Source organism: Hyla sarda, unplaced genomic scaffold (genome assembly GCF_029499605.1).
Source record: "Hyla sarda isolate aHylSar1 unplaced genomic scaffold, aHylSar1.hap1 scaffold_2856, whole genome shotgun sequence".
In the NCBI taxonomy this organism is placed as follows: domain Eukaryota; kingdom Metazoa; phylum Chordata; class Amphibia; order Anura; family Hylidae; genus Hyla; species Hyla sarda.
Window position 1 is genome coordinate 1 of NW_026609563.1, and position 21,755 is coordinate 21,755.

At 45.2% G+C, this 21,755-nt stretch overlaps 7 non-coding genes across 7 annotated transcripts; all 7 read right to left on the minus strand.

The window, feature by feature from the left end:
• Positions 1–1,708: 1,708 nt before the first annotated feature.
• Positions 1,709–1,899, minus strand: LOC130326646 (U2 spliceosomal RNA). Its single transcript, XR_008871219.1, has one exon. It is a non-coding gene; the product is annotated as a U2 spliceosomal RNA (small nuclear RNA).
• A 2,092-nt stretch (positions 1,900–3,991) lies between these two features.
• On the minus strand, positions 3,992–4,182 carry LOC130326652 (U2 spliceosomal RNA). Its single transcript, XR_008871225.1, has one exon. It is a non-coding gene; the product is annotated as a U2 spliceosomal RNA (small nuclear RNA).
• Positions 4,183–6,270: 2,088 nt separating this feature from the next.
• On the minus strand, positions 6,271–6,461 carry LOC130326653 (U2 spliceosomal RNA). Its single transcript, XR_008871226.1, has one exon. It is a non-coding gene; the product is annotated as a U2 spliceosomal RNA (small nuclear RNA).
• Positions 6,462–8,551: 2,090 nt separating this feature from the next.
• LOC130326651 (U2 spliceosomal RNA) lies at positions 8,552–8,736 on the minus strand. Its single transcript, XR_008871224.1, has one exon. It is a non-coding gene; the product is annotated as a U2 spliceosomal RNA (small nuclear RNA).
• Positions 8,737–15,930: 7,194 nt separating this feature from the next.
• On the minus strand, positions 15,931–16,121 carry LOC130326655 (U2 spliceosomal RNA). The gene has a single exon (XR_008871227.1). It is a non-coding gene; the product is annotated as a U2 spliceosomal RNA (small nuclear RNA).
• Positions 16,122–18,210: 2,089 nt separating this feature from the next.
• Positions 18,211–18,401, minus strand: LOC130326656 (U2 spliceosomal RNA). The gene has a single exon (XR_008871228.1). It is a non-coding gene; the product is annotated as a U2 spliceosomal RNA (small nuclear RNA).
• A 2,092-nt stretch (positions 18,402–20,493) lies between these two features.
• LOC130326647 (U2 spliceosomal RNA) lies at positions 20,494–20,684 on the minus strand. Its single transcript, XR_008871220.1, has one exon. It is a non-coding gene; the product is annotated as a U2 spliceosomal RNA (small nuclear RNA).
• Positions 20,685–21,755: the final 1,071 nt, after the last annotated feature.

Consider the following 21,755-nt stretch of genomic DNA (forward strand, 5'->3'; position numbering starts at 1 on the left):
AAGCATAGAGGACATGCCTGCACCCCATTGGACTTACCTGTGTGGGTTAAATCCGGGTTATTTGACAACCTATGGCGGTGATGGTTCTGCTCAGGCAGAGCAGTGCTGATGCTCCTCATAAAGCTGTCGCTGCTGTGAAGGTTCTAGGTGACATCACAAATCCCTTTGGTTACATACACAACAAAGCTGGGTTGTTGTTGTTTACACTCTGCAAGGCCTGTGGAAGTGAGTGACATCATAGCACTGTAGTTCTGAGGGTTCAAGATGGATGCAACAATCTCCTGTTGCTTCTATGAAGGCCGTAATAGACGACATCACCAAACAGCTCCATAGTCACATACACAGCAAAGGAGAGATGTTGTTTACACCTAGTGATGTCAGTGGTATTGAGTGACATCACAGCACAGTGCTAAGGCTCCTGGGCCTGGACACAGCAGCGGCTGCAATATCTCAACGGAGAATACGTTTATATCTATGTGTGTGTGTGCGCATATATATATATATATATATATATATATATATATATATATATATATTTCTCCGCCGAAATCACTTTTAAACCCATTTCCACCTTTTTTTCCCTTCTCTTCCTCTTACTTTTTTTTCACGTTTTTTTACGTTTTTCTCCTTTTCGCCTCTTTTCTGGGCGTATTATTCTTCTTTTTCTTCTTTTTTTTCGTCTAATGCATACCCCATCAGTGCAGCAATGCTTATTCAATACCGCCAGCAGATGGAGACACTGGGGGATAATTTTCTAAGGATTTATACTGATTTTTCCTGTCTGAATTTGTCGCACAGAAAGTTGCAGGCCAAATATGTGTGACATTTCTGCGACTTTAGCTTCTAGAGCATTTTTACAACATTATACATAGGTGCTGAATACATAAAAAGCGACTGTTCAGCGACAGACAAGTCGCATCGGCTGAAAGTAGGCCAGAATGTCAGTCCATGTTGGAGCAGGTTTAGATACAGTCTAAAGCATAGATCTCAAAGTCTGTGCACAGAATTTAGCAAGGGCCTCGCACCTTCTGATGCATCAGGTAGGTGCACAATAGCATAGCCTAACCCTCTGTACTTTGGTCTATATTGATGCGGGACATAGACAGCCAGCTGATGACCAATCCATTAGTGCAATGGATGGCTGGAAGCATTTGTCTTTGCCTTTGCAATACCACAGAAGCAATGCATGGTCAATGTACAGCAATGACACACCTGTGTGAACAGCCAGGAGACCCCCCCCCCCCCATGTTATGTTACATAGTTACATAGTTAGTACGGTCGAAAAAAGACATATGTCCATCACGTTCAACCAGGGAATTAAGGGGTAGGGGTGTGGCGCGATATTGGGGAAGGGATGAGATTTTATATTTCTTCATAAGCATTAATCTTATTTTGTCAATTAGGAACATTCAGCACCCACCCGCTATCAAGGCAGCTGCCTATCATGTCATGCCCTACCTGCACAGGTGTGCTGGCTACTCAAATGATCCAATTAAGGAGGCCATTTAGTCAGCAGCAGCAGAAGTCCTGTGCCTGGACGCTCCAACAGGGGCCAGACACAAGCAGAAGCAGAAGCAGCAGAAGCAGCAGCAGCACCACCTTTTGTTTATTGGCTGCAGCAGCAGCAAGGCCCACAGGGCTGGCTAGCTGGCTAGCCAGCAAGCAGGTAGCAATGAAAGTAGGAATCTTTCTTTTTAACCCTGTAAGGGGGTGGTGCACTGTACCCGAAGATACTGCCATATCGGGTCAATGCATAGGGCGACGGAAGCAAGCTTCGAAATCGGCCCCCGTTCTCAAAAATCCATTTAATATATGGTCCCCAGATAGGGGACGTATCAGATATTAAACTGATAAGAACAGATACTACACTTGATCTTAGCCAAAAGGCCGAGAAGCGATAACCGTGAAAGGGGCGGGCCCAACAAGGTCCCCTTCATGGGCACTATCACTGCTTGCTGTCAGGGAGGCTGCCAGACAATTTTCCATGCACACTCTGGGCTGGGGGGCAGTCAACCACCAGTACACACAGCAGAACCTAAACCCATACCATTATTGCTAAGCAGCAAGACAGGGGCCCATTGCACTCCCACGGGGCCTTTTTAAATGCAATCCATAACCCGGATTTGCCAGGAACCCTTCTTACTCCTCCTACTTGCATGTGACACTGGGCTTAGGATCTGCATAGGAAACACACACACAAGCACACACCTACCTTTGTTGCCTGCAGATGCCTCCTTGGCTGTCCCCAAACGGTATCAAACCAACACCCACGGGAAGCTGTAAGCATAGAGGACATGCCTGCACCCCATTGGACTTACCTGTGTGGGTTAAATCCGGGTTATTTGACAACCTATGGCGGTGATGGTTCTGCTCAGGCAGAGCAGTGCTGATGCTCCTCATAAAGCTGTCGCTGCTGTGAAGGTTCTAGGTGACATCACAAATCCCTTTGGTTACATACACAACAAAGCTGGGTTGTTGTTGTTTACACTCTGCAAGGCCTGTGGAAGTGAGTGACATCATAGCACTGTAGTTCTGAGGGTTCAAGATGGATGCAACAATCTCCTGTTGCTTCTATGAAGGCCGTAATAGACGACATCACCAAACAGCTCCATAGTCACATACACAGCAAAGGAGAGATGTTGTTTACACCTAGTGATGTCAGTGGTATTGAGTGACATCACAGCACAGTGCTAAGGCTCCTGGGCCTGGACACAGCAGCGGCTGCAATATCTCAACGGAGAATACGTTTATATCTATGTGTGTGTGTGCGCATATATATATATATATATATATATATATATATATATATATATATATATATCTCCGCCGAAATCACTTTTAAACCCATTTCCACCTTTTTTTCCCTTCTCTTCCTCTTACTTTTTTTTCACGTTTTTTTACGTTTTTCTCCTTTTCGCCTCTTTTCTGGGCGTATTATTCTTCTTTTTCTTCTTTTTTTTCGTCTAATGCATACCCCATCAGTGCAGCAATGCTTATTCAATACCGCCAGCAGATGGAGACACTGGGGGATAATTTTCTAAGGATTTATACTGATTTTTCCTGTCTGAATTTGTCGCACAGAAAGTTGCAGGCCAAATATGTGTGACATTTCTGCGACTTTAGCTTCTAGAGCATTTTTACAACATTATACATAGGTGCTGAATACATAAAAAGCGACTGTTCAGCGACAGACAAGTCGCATCGGCTGAAAGTAGGCCAGAATGTCAGTCCATGTTGGAGCAGGTTTAGATACAGTCTAAAGCATAGATCTCAAAGTCTGTGCACAGAATTTAGCAAGGGCCTCGCACCTTCTGATGCATCAGGTAGGTGCACAATAGCATAGCCTAACCCTCTGTACTTTGGTCTATATTGATGCGGGACATAGACAGCCAGCTGATGACCAATCCATTAGTGCAATGGATGGCTGGAAGCATTTGTCTTTGCCTTTGCAATACCACAGAAGCAATGCATGGTCAATGTACAGCAATGACACACCTGTGTGAACAGCCAGGAGACCCCCCCCCCCCCATGTTATGTTACATAGTTACATAGTTAGTACGGTCGAAAAAAGACATATGTCCATCACGTTCAACCAGGGAATTAAGGGGTAGGGGTGTGGCGCGATATTGGGGAAGGGATGAGATTTTATATTTCTTCATAAGCATTAATCTTATTTTGTCAATTAGGAACATTCAGCACCCACCCGCTATCAAGGCAGCTGCCTATCATGTCATGCCCTACCTGCACAGGTGTGCTGGCTACTCAAATGATCCAATTAAGGAGGCCATTTAGTCAGCAGCAGCAGAAGTCCTGTGCCTGGACGCTCCAACAGGGGCCAGACACAAGCAGAAGCAGAAGCAGCAGAAGCAGCAGCAGCACCACCTTTTGTTTATTGGCTGCAGCAGCAGCAAGGCCCACAGGGCTGGCTAGCTGGCTAGCCAGCAAGCAGGTAGCAATGAAAGTAGGAATCTTTCTTTTTAACCCTGTAAGGGGGTGGTGCACTGTACCCGAAGATACTGCCATATCGGGTCAATGCATAGGGCGACGGAAGCAAGCTTCGAAATCGGCCCCCGTTCTCAAAAATCCATTTAATATATGGTCCCCAGATAGGGGACGTATCAGATATTAAACTGATAAGAACAGATACTACACTTGATCTTAGCCAAAAGGCCGAGAAGCGATAACCGTGAAAGGGGCGGGCCCAACAAGGTCCCCTTCATGGGCACTATCACTGCTTGCTGTCAGGGAGGCTGCCAGACAATTTTCCATGCACACTCTGGGCTGGGGGGCAGTCAACCACCAGTACACACAGCAGAACCTAAACCCATACCATTATTGCTAAGCAGCAAGACAGGGGCCCATTGCACTCCCACGGGGCCTTTTTAAATGCAATCCATAACCCGGATTTGCCAGGAACCCTTCTTACTCCTCCTACTTGCATGTGACACTGGGCTTAGGATCTGCATAGGAAACACACACACAAGCACACACCTACCTTTGTTGCCTGCAGATGCCTCCTTGGCTGTCCCCAAACGGTATCAAACCAACACCCACGGGAAGCTGTAAGCATAGAGGACATGCCTGCACCCCATTGGACTTACCTGTGTGGGTTAAATCCGGGTTATTTGACAACCTATGGCGGTGATGGTTCTGCTCAGGCAGAGCAGTGCTGATGCTCCTCATAAAGCTGTCGCTGCTGTGAAGGTTCTAGGTGACATCACAAATCCCTTTGGTTACATACACAACAAAGCTGGGTTGTTGTTGTTTACACTCTGCAAGGCCTGTGGAAGTGAGTGACATCATAGCACTGTAGTTCTGAGGGTTCAAGATGGATGCAACAATCTCCTGTTGCTTCTATGAAGGCCGTAATAGACGACATCACCAAACAGCTCCATAGTCACATACACAGCAAAGGAGAGATGTTGTTTACACCTAGTGATGTCAGTGGTATTGAGTGACATCACAGCACAGTGCTAAGGCTCCTGGGCCTGGACACAGCAGCGGCTGCAATATCTCAACGGAGAATACGTTTATATCTATGTGTGTGTGTGCGCATATATATATATATATATATATATATATATATATATATATATATTTCTCCGCCAAAATCACTTTTAAACCCATTTCCACCTTTTTTTCCCTTCTCTTCCTCTTACTTTTTTTTCACGTTTTTTTACGTTTTTCTCCTTTTCGCCTCTTTTCTGGGCGTATTATTCTTCTTTTTCTTCTTTTTTTTCGTCTAATGCATACCCCATCAGTGCAGCAATGCTTATTCAATACCGCCAGCAGATGGAGACACTGGGGGATAATTTTCTAAGGATTTATACTGATTTTTCCTGTCTGAATTTGTCGCACAGAAAGTTGCAGGCCAAATATGTGTGACATTTCTGCGACTTTAGCTTCTAGAGCATTTTTACAACATTATACATAGGTGCTGAATACATAAAAAGCGACTGTTCAGCGACAGACAAGTCGCATCGGCTGAAAGTAGGCCAGAATGTCAGTCCATGTTGGAGCAGGTTTAGATACAGTCTAAAGCATAGATCTCAAAGTCTGTGCACAGAATTTAGCAAGGGCCTCGCACCTTCTGATGCATCAGGTAGGTGCACAATAGCATAGCCTAACCCTCTGTACTTTGGTCTATATTGATGCGGGACATAGACAGCCAGCTGATGACCAATCCATTAGTGCAATGGATGGCTGGAAGCATTTGTCTTTGCCTTTGCAATACCACAGAAGCAATGCATGGTCAATGTACAGCAATGACACACCTGTGTGAACAGCCAGGAGACCCCCCCCCCCCCATGTTATGTTACATAGTTACATAGTTAGTACGGTCGAAAAAAGACATATGTCCATCACGTTCAACCAGGGAATTAAGGGGTAGGGGTGTGGCGCGATATTGGGGAAGGGATGAGATTTTATATTTCTTCATAAGCATTAATCTTATTTTGTCAATTAGGAACATTCAGCACCCACCCGCTATCAAGGCAGCTGCCTATCATGTCATGCCCTACCTGCACAGGTGTGCTGGCTACTCAAATGATCCAATTAAGGAGGCCATTTAGTCAGCAGCAGCAGAAGTCCTGTGCCTGGACGCTCCAACAGGGGCCAGACACAAGCAGAAGCAGAAGCAGCAGAAGCAGCAGCAGCACCACCTTTTGTTTATTGGCTGCAGCAGCAGCAAGGCCCACAGGGCTGGCTAGCTGGCTAGCCAGCAAGCAGGTAGCAATGAAAGTAGGAATCTTTCTTTTTAACCCTGTAAGGGGGTGGTGCACTGTACCCGAAGATACTGCCATATCGGGTCAATGCATAGGGCGACGGAAGCAAGCTTCGAAATCGGCCCCCGTTCTCAAAAATCCATTTAATATATGGTCCCCAGATAGGGGACGTATCAGATATTAAACTGATAAGAACAGATACTACACTTGATCTTAGCCAAAAGGCCGAGAAGCGATAACCGTGAAAGGGGCGGGCCCAACAAGGTCCCCTTCATGGGCACTATCACTGCTTGCTGTCAGGGAGGCTGCCAGACAATTTTCCATGCACACTCTGGGCTGGGGGGCAGTCAACCACCAGTACACACAGCAGAACCTAAACCCATACCATTATTGCTAAGCAGCAAGACAGGGGCCCATTGCACTCCCACGGGGCCTTTTTAAATGCAATCCATAACCCGGATTTGCCAGGAACCCTTCTTACTCCTCCTACTTGCATGTGACACTGGGCTTAGGATCTGCATAGGAAACACACACACAAGCACACACCTACCTTTGTTGCCTGCAGATGCCTCCTTGGCTGTCCCCAAACGGTATCAAACCAACACCCACGGGAAGCTGTAAGCATAGAGGACATGCCTGCACCCCATTGGACTTACCTGTGTGGGTTAAATCCGGGTTATTTGACAACCTATGGCGGTGATGGTTCTGCTCAGGCAGAGCAGTGCTGATGCTCCTCATAAAGCTGTCGCTGCTGTGAAGGTTCTAGGTGACATCACAAATCCCTTTGGTTACATACACAACAAAGCTGGGTTGTTGTTGTTTACACTCTGCAAGGCCTGTGGAAGTGAGTGACATCATAGCAATGTAGTTCTGAGGGTTCAAGATGGATGCAACAATCTCCTGTTGCTTCTATGAAGGCCGTAATAGACGACATCACCAAACAGCTCCATAGTCACATACACAGCAAAGGAGAGATGTTGTTTACACCTAGTGATGTCAGTGGTATTGAGTGACATCACAGCACAGTGCTAAGGCTCCTGGGCCTGGACACAGCAGCGGCTGCAATATCTCAACGGAGAATACGTTTATATCTATGTGTGTGTGTGCGCATATATATATATATATATATATATATATATATATATATATATATATTTCTCCGCCGAAATCACTTTTAAACCCATTTACACCTTTTTTTCCCTTCTCTTCCTCTTACTTTTTTTTCACGTTTTTTTACGTTTTTCTCCTTTTCGCCTCTTTTCTGGGCGTATTATTCTTCTTTTTCTTCTTTTTTTTCGTCTAATGCATACCCCATCAGTGCAGCAATGCTTATTCAATACCGCCAGCAGATGGAGACACTGGGGGATAATTTTCTAAGGATTTATACTGATTTTTCCTGTCTGAATTTGTCGCACAGAAAGTTGCAGGCCAAATATGTGTGACATTTCTGCGACTTTAGCTTCTAGAGCATTTTTACAACATTATACATAGGTGCTGAATACATAAAAAGCGACTGTTCAGCGACAGACAAGTCGCATCGGCTGAAAGTAGGCCAGAATGTCAGTCCATGTTGGAGCAGGTTTAGATACAGTCTAAAGCATAGATCTCAAAGTCTGTGCACAGAATTTAGCAAGGGCCTCGCACCTTCTGATGCATCAGGTAGGTGCACAATAGCATAGCCTAACCCTCTGTACTTTGGTCTATATTGATGCGGGACATAGACAGCCAGCTGATGACCAATCCATTAGTGCAATGGATGGCTGGAAGCATTTGTCTTTGCCTTTGCAATACCACAGAAGCAATGCATGGTCAATGTACAGCAATGACACACCTGTGTGAACAGCCAGGAGACCCCCCCCCCCCCATGTTATGTTACATAGTTACATAGTTAGTACGGTCGAAAAAAGACATATGTCCATCACGTTCAACCAGGGAATTAAGGGGTAGGGGTGTGGCGCGATATTGGGGAAGGGATGAGATTTTATATTTCTTCATAAGCATTAATCTTATTTTGTCAATTAGGAACATTCAGCACCCACCCGCTATCAAGGCAGCTGCCTATCATGTCATGCCCTACCTGCACAGGTGTGCTGGCTACTCAAATGATCCAATTAAGGAGGCCATTTAGTCAGCAGCAGCAGAAGTCCTGTGCCTGGACGCTCCAACAGGGGCCAGACACAAGCAGAAGCAGAAGCAGCAGAAGCAGCAGCAGCACCACCTTTTGTTTATTGGCTGCAGCAGCAGCAAGGCCCACAGGGCTGGCTAGCTGGCTAGCCAGCAAGCAGGTAGCAATGAAAGTAGGAATCTTTCTTTTTAACCCTGTAAGGGGGTGGTGCACTGTACCCGAAGATACTGCCATATCGGGTCAATGCATAGGGCGACGGAAGCAAGCTTCGAAATCGGCCCCCGTTCTCAAAAATCCATTTAATATATGGTCCCCAGATAGGGGACGTATCAGATATTAAACTGATAAGAACAGATTTTTTTTTTTTTTTTTTTATTGAAAAGGAAATATACAATACATAACCAAATAAATCATTCAAAAAATTACAAATTCATCTGAAAACACATGAATAACACATATTTGACATATACAATATATACAGGAAGCATGTCTTTACATGTACATATAACAAAAAGCTTTCCCTTCATGACTTTCCCTCAGAAAAAATAAATTGCAGCGGATTCTGTCCCTCCAACTGTCCCTTCATATCAGGATATAATCTGTAAGAAAAGAAAAAGAAAGACAAATAAGAATACAATCATAACCAGTACTTCCATTTTTTGTGTTTCCAGATCCCCTCTGCATCATCAGAACCATAGTTTTTCCTATCACATAATACGTAAAGGTAAATTTTACCACGGATCATGCCCAGACACTCCTTCACACTTACTTCAGTTTGATTGAAAATCCTAATATTCCTTACATCCCACAGAACCTCTTTTACACAATTTACTATGAACCATAACACTCTTGCCTTCTCTCTCTCCACTGCACACAAACCAAACATCATCATATTAAAGGATAAGATTTCAATTCCAGTAAGATTTTTAATTAGACCAGACATTTTTCTCCACACAGACTTCGCATAACCACACTCCCAAAACACATGTACATAATTCTCACATCCACCGCAACCATCCCTGGGACACACTTCACTGTCTACCAATCTCCTTCTCCTCTGAAATTCCCTTGTTGGCAGACACCCATGAGCTAACATCCAAGACAAGTCCTTTTGTTTATTTGTCAGTTCCTTGTGACTGACATTTTTCCACACTACCTTACAATCCTTCTCAGACAGACCTCCCACACATTCCACTGTTTCTCTCTGCTCCAACACTTTCATCACCTTCTTACTATCATTCCATTCAGTCACACATTCCAGATTATTTTTCCTGACACAGCGCCCTATTCTCTGATAGAACCAAGGAACCTCAAAACTTACAGGTACCCTTAAGTCCCTTTCCATTAGCTTATATTTCAACAACACATTACCAGCCAAATACCTTACCATGCACCCAAACACACATTCCTTCTTACTTACAGCGAGACAAAAACTGACATACTTCACAGCCAGGAACACTTCCACATTCATCATTCCTTTCCCACCATGCATTCTGCTTTTCACCACCTTCCCACGACTCAATTTCTCCATCCTTGAATTCCATAAGAAAACAAAGATCTGCCTGATAATTCTTGCCAGACACCTATCCGGTGGAGGAAACACATAATTAACATAAAGCAAAATAGGAATTATAACAGCTTTAATAACCAGAATCCTTCCCTCAATCGATAAAGTCCTTAAAGACCAGAAGTTTATTTTATTCCCCACCCTCCCCAAAACCCTCTCCCAACTTTCTTTCCCATACAAATCATTATCAAACACCACCCCAAGCACTTCCACACCCCCCTCTCTCACAGGCCACTCGCACAACCCACTCTCTCCCCACCCCTCAAAAAATTTACAACCACTCTTCCCAACATTAAGCTTAAACCCACTCATTAAACAGAAACACTCAATCAATAACTTAGCACGCCTTACCCCTGCCATTGACTTACATACAACAGTAACATCATCCATGTAACCAATCACTCGCATATCCTTCCCATGACTACCAGGTATTTCTATACCCCGCATCACCTTATCTCTCCTAATCATCCCCAACAAAGGCTCAATCATACAAATAAAAAGAATTGGCGACAGGGGACACCCCTGCCGCACTCCAGATTTTATACTCACTTCCCTACTCAGAAAACCATTGACCTGAATCTTACTATAAATGTCCCTATACAAACATTCAATCCACTTCACCATTCTGTCCGGCACATTCATCCTCCTCAAAACCCTAAACAATAAATCATGCACCACCCTATCATACGCTTTTTCAAAATCCACCGTAACAACAGCCACACCTTGCTTCCTAGTTTTACAGTCCCACAATACATCCCTCAGACCTAACAGACATTCAGAAATCCTACGATCAGGCACTGTACACATTTGCTCCTCACCTACCATACAATCAATCACATCCTTTAACCTATTCGCAATAACTTTAGCAATAATTTTGTAATCACAATTCAAGAGCGCTATAGGCCTCCAATTTTTAAGATCCCTCTTATCCCCTTTTTTAAACAATAACACAGTCACACTCTCACTCATACTTTTAGATAACTTCCCTCTCCTAAGTACTTCCTTACACACCTCCCATACATAATCCCCTAACATATCCCAAAACACAAGATAAAATTCCACAGGCAAACCATCACTCCCTGCCACCTTTCCTTTCTTCATCCCATTCACAGCATCCTCCACCTCACTCTTCCTCACATCCTCTTCCATAAAGAACCCATCAATTTCATCCAAACGCTTATCCACATATCCCAAACATTCCTCCTCTAGAGTCACGTCCCGCTCCTTCTCCGTGAATAAATCAGAATAAAACTTCCACACTTCCTCTAACACCTCATCCTTACCAAAGACCTCTACCCCATCATTCGTAAAAACACTCATCATCTCAGTTTTTTTACTGAATGCCTTTTTAAAGAAAAATTTGCTACATTTCTCATCCTTCTCTTTCACTTCAACCCTAGCCTGTGCAATAATCTTCCTTCCATTCCTCTCCAGACACTCATTCACACTTCCACGAGCTTCCTCAATCTCCTTCTCAACACTCATCCCCAAACGCCTCAATTCATACAAATACTCTAACCTTCTTTGCCAACTCTCATACTCTTCTCTATCTTTCCTCCCTTTCTCACACCCTTTTTTAATAAAAAACCTTTTAGTCTCTAACTTCACCCACTCCCACCACTCAACCACACTATAAAATGCATCCTTCCTCAACACCCATCCATCAAAACGCTCCCTATATTCTTGTAATACACATTCATTATCCAATAAAGACACATTCAACTTCCAAACACCCTTTCCATACTCACTTAGACCACCACCTTTTACCACACACTCAATCCAGGCATGATCCGTGAACGGTAACCTCCTCCGTCTGAAATTAGAAACAGACATTAGTTTTGAGACAAAAATGAAATCAATACGCGAACTTGTATTGTTAGAAAAATATGTATAACCGATAGTACCATCATTATGGGCAACAAAGGAATCCTTTAACCCAAATAAATTTACAATCTCTTTAAGCTGCTTACTAGTACTGTCTAAACCAGACCCACCACCCACCGTAGTACTACTCCTATCCCCCTCTGTTATTATACAATTGAAATCCCCTATAAGGAACACATCATCCCTCCCACTCAAAAAGAAATATAATTTCTCAAACACCTCCCCTCTTTCCTTCCTCCCAGTTGGAGCATAAACATTAATTACTTTATATGTGAAACCCCTGAAAATAAAATGCACTAATAATACCCTACCCGGAACAATATGGACAACTTTTTTAACAACAAACTCATTACTTTTGAACAAAATCCCCACCCCCGAATTACGTTCCATTGAACCAGACCATACCGATTGCCCATAAGGCCAGGAGATATTTGGCTCCCCATCCAAGCAGCACTCCTGGAGACCTAGAACATCAAAAGAATATCTAGAAAGTAAATCAAAAATGGCGGATCTCCTTTCTAAAGATCTAATACTGCGGACATTTAGAGAACCAATTGTTAAACTCATTCAAACATTTGAAGGAAAAAAAGGAAATACAAAATCAAGCATTATCAAAAGGAGGCCTAGCCTTTCCCCGACCTCTACCCTTATTTTTTGCCTCCCCTTCCTTAAACTTAAGAGTCTTTGTCAATTTTTTGACTGAACATTCCTCCAAATAACCTGTGCCCAGGGAGGATAAAGAGGAGTCAGAATCAATCTGACATGACGACCCTCCACCTGCCTCCTCCCTTCCCGGGCTAGGAAAGTCCTCAATCCTTTGACTCTGAGGAGTCGGACAGTCATCCTCCGATTCTTCCACCGGCATCTTTCTCTTCAAGGATTCTTTGTCCACAGTCATCTCCTCTGGGGGATCAGAGGCCTCCGAAACAGATGCCCCCGAAACAGACTCCGCCTTCTCCCCCTCTGCCACCAAAGCATCCGGAACAGACCTAGAAATGGAAGGAAAAACAGGGGCAGACTCTGCTTCACTGGTCAGCACGCTAACCTCTGCATCACCTGCCCTGGCAGCATTGGAGTCCTCAGGAACTGTCCCACCTCGAAGAGCCATTGCATATGATCGGGGTGCCCCGGACTGGTAAGTGGGGCAACTCCTAGCCAGGTGATCCGAAGAACCACAGAAATGACACTTGCGTTTCTCGGGACAGTCTGCAGTGCGGTGATCAGGCTTGTGGCAGTTCCTGCAAACCTGCCCGGTTGTACAGTTCTCTCTGGTATGACCAAAGCAAAAACAGTCCCGGCAAAAACTTGGCATCCCCGGGTAGTGCAGAAACCCCCTGTTGTTCCCTATCGCAAAGTTCTGCGGGGGGTGACAAAAACCTTCAGCACCACCCTCGGGGGCAGGCCTAAACTCCACCCAAAAACGTCTCATGCCTGTGAAAGTCCCCAGGATGTTATTTTTCCTCTCCGCACCAGAAACAGACACACAATACCTTCTTAGAAAGGTCTGGATCTCCTCATCCCGCACAAAAGGGTTGTACATATGCACTACCACTGGAACTTTCTTAGGCCGAGCCTCGCAGGAAATGAATCGGATCCCTTGTAGGTCAGGGTGAGAAGCATTCTCCTTACTCCGGTAGAGACAGGTACGGAGATCATCCAGGTTGTAGAAGGTCACGTCAAAGAATCCTTGGCTGGGAAAGACCTGGACACAGAAGATGGAAGCATGCGGCATCCTCAGCACTCCTTCCACGACCTTCTGCTGGACATGCAAAATCCCGTAGGCACTCCTCTTTTCCTCCTCGATAAACAGCCGTACTGTATTAGGAGCGTTCGGCGCATTAGCCATCCTCTCCGGCAGACCCGTCCTCCGATGATCACCTTCCCGTTATCCTGGGACTAAGCCCTCTCCCCAATAGTAGCAGGTGGGTGAAGCCCAGGCAATAAACCTGGGCGATCCCACAAGGCCGAGGAGAGGGGTACCCGAATACCTTAGGGCAAGACACTTGATCTTAGCCAAAAGGCCGAGAAGCGATAACCGTGAAAGGGGCGGGCCCAACAAGGTCCCCTTCATGGGCACTATCACTGCTTGCTGTCAGGGAGGCTGCCAGACAATTTTCCATGCACACTCTGGGCTGGGGGGCAGTCAACCACCAGTACACACAGCAGAACCTAAACCCATACCATTATTGCTAAGCAGCAAGACAGGGGCCCATTGCACTCCCACGGGGCCTTTTTAAATGCAATCCATAACCCGGATTTGCCAGGAACCCTTCTTACTCCTCCTACTTGCATGTGACACTGGGCTTAGGATCTGCATAGGAAACACACACACAAGCACACACCTACCTTTGTTGCCTGCAGATGCCTCCTTGGCTGTCCCCAAACGGTATCAAACCAACACCCACGGGAAGCTGTAAGCATAGAGGACATGCCTGCACCCCATTGGACTTACCTGTGTGGGTTAAATCCGGGTTATTTGACAACCTATGGCGGTGATGGTTCTGCTCAGGCAGAGCAGTGCTGATGCTCCTCATAAAGCTGTCGCTGCTGTGAAGGTTCTAGGTGACATCACAAATCCCTTTGGTTACATACACAACAAAGCTGGGTTGTTGTTGTTTACACTCTGCAAGGCCTGTGGAAGTGAGTGACATCATAGCACTGTAGTTCTGAGGGTTCAAGATGGATGCAACAATCTCCTGTTGCTTCTATGAAGGCCGTAATAGACGACATCACCAAACAGCTCCATAGTCACATACACAGCAAAGGAGAGATGTTGTTTACACCTAGTGATGTCAGTGGTATTGAGTGACATCACAGCACAGTGCTAAGGCTCCTGGGCCTGGACACAGCAGCGGCTGCAATATCTCAACGGAGAATACGTTTATATCTATGTGTGTGTGTGCGCATATATATATATATATATATATATATATATATATATATATATATATATATATTTCTCCGCCGAAATCACTTTTAAACCCATTTCCACCTTTTTTTCCCTTCTCTTCCTCTTACTTTTTTTTCACGTTTTTTTACGTTTTTCTCCTTTTCGCCTCTTTTCTGGGCGTATTATTCTTCTTTTTCTTCTTTTTTTTCGTCTAATGCATACCCCATCAGTGCAGCAATGCTTATTCAATACCGCCAGCAGATGGAGACACTGGGGGATAATTTTCTAAGGATTTATACTGATTTTTCCTGTCTGAATTTGTCGCACAGAAAGTTGCAGGCCAAATATGTGTGACATTTCTGCGACTTTAGCTTCTAGAGCATTTTTACAACATTATACATAGGTGCTGAATACATAAAAAGCGACTGTTCAGCGACAGACAAGTCGCATCGGCTGAAAGTAGGCCAGAATGTCAGTCCATGTTGGAGCAGGTTTAGATACAGTCTAAAGCATAGATCTCAAAGTCTGTGCACAGAATTTAGCAAGGGCCTCGCACCTTCTGATGCATCAGGTAGGTGCACAATAGCATAGCCTAACCCTCTGTACTTTGGTCTATATTGATGCGGGACATAGACAGCCAGCTGATGACCAATCCATTAGTGCAATGGATGGCTGGAAGCATTTGTCTTTGCCTTTGCAATACCACAGAAGCAATGCATGGTCAATGTACAGCAATGACACACCTGTGTGAACAGCCAGGAGACCCCCCCCCCCCCCATGTTATGTTACATAGTTACATAGTTAGTACGGTCGAAAAAAGACATATGTCCATCACGTTCAACCAGGGAATTAAGGGGTAGGGGTGTGGCGCGATATTGGGGAAGGGATGAGATTTTATATTTCTTCATAAGCATTAATCTTATTTTGTCAATTAGGAACATTCAGCACCCACCCGCTATCAAGGCAGCTGCCTATCATGTCATGCCCTACCTGCACAGGTGTGCTGGCTACTCAAATGATCCAATTAAGGAGGCCATTTAGTCAGCAGCAGCAGAAGTCCTGTGCCTGGACGCTCCAACAGGGGCCAGACACAAGCAGAAGCAGAAGCAGCAGAAGCAGCAGCAGCACCACCTTTTGTTTATTGGCTGCAGCAGCAGCAAGGCCCACAGGGCTGGCTAGCTGGCTAGCCAGCAAGCAGGTAGCAATGAAAGTAGGAATCTTTCTTTTTAACCCTGTAAGGGGGTGGTGCACTGTACCCGAAGATACTGCCATATCGGGTCAATGCATAGGGCGACGGAAGCAAGCTTCGAAATCGGCCCCCGTTCTCAAAAATCCATTTAATATATGGTCCCCAGATAGGGGACGTATCAGATATTAAACTGATAAGAACAGATACTACACTTGATCTTAGCCAAAAGGCCGAGAAGCGATAACCGTGAAAGGGGCGGGCCCAACAAGGTCCCCTTCATGGGCACTATCACTGCTTGCTGTCAGGGAGGCTGCCAGACAATTTTCCATGCACACTCTGGGCTGGGGGGCAGTCAACCACCAGTACACACAGCAGAACCTAAACCCATACCATTATTGCTAAGCAGCAAGACAGGGGCCCATTGCACTCCCACGGGGCCTTTTTAAATGCAATCCATAACCCGGATTTGCCAGGAACCCTTCTTACTCCTCCTACTTGCATGTGACACTGGGCTTAGGATCTGCATAGGAAACACACACACAAGCACACACCTACCTTTGTTGCCTGCAGATGCCTCCTTGGCTGTCCCCAAACGGTATCAAACCAACACCCACGGGAAGCTGTAAGCATAGAGGACATGCCTGCACCCCATTGGACTTACCTGTGTGGGTTAAATCCGGGTTATTTGACAACCTATGGCGGTGATGGTTCTGCTCAGGCAGAGCAGTGCTGATGCTCCTCATAAAGCTGTCGCTGCTGTGAAGGTTCTAGGTGACATCACAAATCCCTTTGGTTACATACACAACAAAGCTGGGTTGTTGTTGTTTACACTCTGCAAGGCCTGTGGAAGTGAGTGACATCATAGCACTGTAGTTCTGAGGGTTCAAGATGGATGCAACAATCTCCTGTTGCTTCTATGAAGGCCGTAATAGACGACATCACCAAACAGCTCCATAGTCACATACACAGCAAAGGAGAGATGTTGTTTACACCTAGTGATGTCAGTGGTATTGAGTGACATCACAGCACAGTGCTAAGGCTCCTGGGCCTGGACACAGCAGCGGCTGCAATATCTCAACGGAGAATACGTTTATATCTATGTGTGTGTGTGCGCATATATATATATATATATATATATATATATATATATATATTTCTCCGCCGAAATCACTTTTAAACCCATTTCCACCTTTTTTTCCCTTCTCTTCCTCTTACTTTTTTTTCACGTTTTTTTACGTTTTTCTCCTTTTCGCCTCTTTTCTGGGCGTATTATTCTTCTTTTTCTTCTTTTTTTTCGTCTAATGCATACCCCATCAGTGCAGCAATGCTTATTCAATACCGCCAGCAGATGGAGACACTGGGGGATAATTTTCTAAGGATTTATACTGATTTTTCCTGTCTGAATTTGTCGCACAGAAAGTTGCAGGCCAAATATGTGTGACATTTCTGCGACTTTAGCTTCTAGAGCATTTTTACAACATTATACATAGGTGCTGAATACATAAAAAGCGACTGTTCAGCGACAGACAAGTCGCATCGGCTGAAAGTAGGCCAGAATGTCAGTCCATGTTGGAGCAGGTTTAGATACAGTCTAAAGCATAGATCTCAAAGTCTGTGCACAGAATTTAGCAAGGGCCTCGCACCTTCTGATGCATCAGGTAGGTGCACAATAGCATAGCCTAACCCTCTGCACTTTGGTCTATATTGATGGATGCGGGACATAGACAGCCAGCTGATGACCAATCCATTAGTGCAATGGATGGCTGGAAGCATTTGTCTTTGCCTTTGCAATACCACAGAAGCAATGCATGGTCAATGTACAGCAATGACACACCTGTGTGAACAGCCAGGAGACCCCCCCCCCCCCCATGTTATGTTACATAGTTACATAGTTAGTACGGTCGAAAAAAGACATATGTCCATCACGTTCAACCAGGGAATTAAGGGGTAGGGGTGTGGCGCGATATTGGGGAAGGGATGAGATTTTATATTTCTTCATAAGCATTAATCTTATTTTGTCAATTAGGAACATTCAGCACCCACCCGCTATCAAGGCAGCTGCCTATCATGTCATGCCCTACCTGCACAGGTGTGCTGGCTACTCAAATGATCCAATTAAGGAGGCCATTTAGTCAGCAGCAGCAGAAGTCCTGTGCCTGGACGCTCCAACAGGGGCCAGACACAAGCAGAAGCAGAAGCAGCAGAAGCAGCAGCAGCACCACCTTTTGTTTATTGGCTGCAGCAGCAGCAAGGCCCACAGGGCTGGCTAGCTGGCTAGCCAGCAAGCAGGTAGCAATGAAAGTAGGAATCTTTCTTTTTAACCCTGTAAGGGGGTGGTGCACTGTACCCGAAGATACTGCCATATCGGGTCAATGCATAGGGCGACGGAAGCAAGCTTCGAAATCGGCCCCCGTTCTCAAAAATCCATTTAATATATGGTCCCCAGATAGGGGACGTATCAGATATTAAACTGATAAGAACAGATACTACACTTGATCTTAGCCAAAAGGCCGAGAAGCGATAACCGTGAAAGGGGCGGGCCCAACAAGGTCCCCTTCATGGGCACTATCACTGCTTGCTGTCAGGGAGGCTGCCAGACAATTTTCCATGCACACTCTGGGCTGGGGGGCAGTCAACCACCAGTACACACAGCAGAACCTAAACCCATACCATTATTGCTAAGCAGCAAGACAGGGGCCCATTGCACTCCCACGGGGCCTTTTTAAATGCAATCCATAACCCGGATTTGCCAGGAACCCTTCTTACTCCTCCTACTTGCATGTGACACTGGGCTTAGGATCTGCATAGGAAACACACACACAAGCACACACCTACCTTTGTTGCCTGCAGATGCCTCCTTGGCTGTCCCCAAACGGTATCAAACCAACACCCACGGGAAGCTGTAAGCATAGAGGACATGCCTGCACCCCATTGGACTTACCTGTGTGGGTTAAATCCGGGTTATTTGACAACCTATGGCGGTGATGGTTCTGCTCAGGCAGAGCAGTGCTGATGCTCCTCATAAAGCTGTCGCTGCTGTGAAGGTTCTAGGTGACATCACAAATCCCTTTGGTTACATACACAACAAAGCTGGGTTGTTGTTGTTTACACTCTGCAAGGCCTGTGGAAGTGAGTGACATCATAGCACTGTAGTTCTGAGGGTTCAAGATGGATGCAACAATCTCCTGTTGCTTCTATGAAGGCCGTAATAGACGACATCACCAAACAGCTCCATAGTCACATACACAGCAAAGGAGAGATGTTGTTTACACCTAGTGATGTCAGTGGTATTGAGTGACATCACAGCACAGTGCTAAGGCTCCTGGGCCTGGACACAGCAGCGGCTGCAATATCTCAACGGAGAATACGTTTATATCTATGTGTGTGTGTGTGCGCATATATATATATATATATATATATATATATATATATATATATATATTTCTCCGCCGAAATCACTTTTAAACCCATTTCCACCTTTTTTTCCCTTCTCTTCCTCTTACTTTTTTTTCACGTTTTTTTACGTTTTTCTCCTTTTCGCCTCTTTTCTGGGCGTATTATTCTTCTTTTTCTTCTTTTTTTTCGTCTAATGCATACCCCATCAGTGCAGCAATGCTTATTCAATACCGCCAGCAGATGGAGACACTGGGGGATAATTTTCTAAGGATTTATACTGATTTTTCCTGTCTGAATTTGTCGCACAGAAAGTTGCAGGCCAAATATGTGTGACATTTCTGCGACTTTAGCTTCTAGAGCATTTTTACAACATTATACATAGGTGCTGAATACATAAAAAGCGACTGTTCAGCGACAGACAAGTCGCATCGGCTGAAAGTAGGCCAGAATGTCAGTCCATGTTGGAGCAGGTTTAGATACAGTCTAAAGCATAGATCTCAAAGTCTGTGCACAGAATTTAGCAAGGGCCTCGCACCTTCTGATGCATCAGGTAGGTGCACAATAGCATAGCCTAACCCTCTGTACTTTGGTCTATATTGATGCGGGACATAGACAGCCAGCTGATGACCAATCCATTAGTGCAATGGATGGCTGGAAGCATTTGTCTTTGCCTTTGCAATACCACAGAAGCAATGCATGGTCAATGTACAGCAATGACACACCTGTGTGAACAGCCAGGAGACCCCCCCCCCCCCATGTTATGTTACATAGTTACATAGTTAGTACGGTCGAAAAAAGACATATGTCCATCACGTTCAACCAGGGAATTAAGGGGTAGGGGTGTGGCGCGATATTGGGGAAGGGATGAGATTTTATATTTCTTCATAAGCATTAATCTTATTTTGTCAATTAGGAACATTCAGCACCCACCCGCTATCAAGGCAGCTGCCTATCATGTCATGCCCTACCTGCACAGGTGTGCTGGCTACTCAAATGATCCAATTAAGGAGGCCATTTAGTCAGCAGCAGCAGAAGTCCTGTGCCTGGACGCTCCAACAGGGGCCAGACACAAGCAGAAGCAGAAGCAGCAGAAGCAGCAGCAGCACCACCTTTTGTTTATTGGCTGCAGCAGCAGCAAGGCCCACAGGGCTGGCTAGCTGGCTAGCCAGCAAGCAGGTAGCAATGAAAGTAGGAATCTTTCTTTTTAACCCTGTAAGGGGGTGGTGCACTGTACCCGAAGATACTGCCATATCGGGTCAATGCATAGGGCGACGGAAGCAAGCTTCGAAATCGGCCCCCGTTCTCAAAAATCCATTTAATATATGGTCCCCAGATAGGGGACGTATCAGATATTAAACTGATAAGAACAGATACTACACTTGATCTTAGCCAAAAGGCCGAGAAGCGATAACCGTGAAAGGGGCGGGCCCAACAAGGTCCCCTTCATGGGCACTATCACTGCTTGCTGTCAGGGAGGCTGCCAGACAATTTTCCATGCACACTCTGGGCTGGGGGGCAGTCAACCACCAGTACACACAGCAGAACCTAAACCCATACCATTATTGCTAAGCAGCAAGACAGGGGCCCATTGCACTCCCACGGGGCCTTTTTAAATGCAATCCATAACCCGGATTTGCCAGGAACCCTTCTTACTCCTCCTACTTGCATGTGACACTGGGCTTAGGATCTGCATAGGAAACACACACACAAGCACACACCTACCTTTGTTGCCTGCAGATGCCTCCTTGGCTGTCCCCAAACGGTATCAAACCAACACCCACGGGAAGCTGTAAGCATAGAGGACATGCCTGCACCCCATTGGACTTACCTGTGTGGGTTAAATCCGGGTTATTTGACAACCTATGGCGGTGATGGTTCTGCTCAGGCAGAGCAGTGCTGATGCTCCTCATAAAGCTGTCGCTGCTGTGAAGGTTCTAGGTGACATCACAAATCCCTTTGGTTACATACACAACAAAGCTGGGTTGTTGTTGTTTACACTCTGCAAGGCCTGTGGAAGTGAGTGACATCATAGCACTGTAGTTCTGAGGGTTCAAGATGGATGCAACAATCTCCTGTTGCTTCTATGAAGGCCGTAATAGACGACATCACCAAACAGCTCCATAGTCACATACACAGCAAAGGAGAGATGTTGTTTACACCTAGTGATGTCAGTGGTATTGAGTGACATCACAGCACAGTGCTAAGGCTCCTGGGCCTGGACACAGCAGCGGCTGCAATATCTCAACGGAGAATACGTTTATATCTATGTGTGTGTGTGCGCATATATATATATATATATATATATATATATATATATATATATATATATATTTCTCCGCCGAAATCACTTTTAAACCCATTTCCACCTTTTTTTCCCTTCTCTTCCTCTTACTTTTTTTTCACGTTTTTTTACGTTTTTCTCCTTTTCGCCTCTTTTCTGGGCGTATTATTCTTCTTTTTCTTCTTTTTTTTCGTCTAAT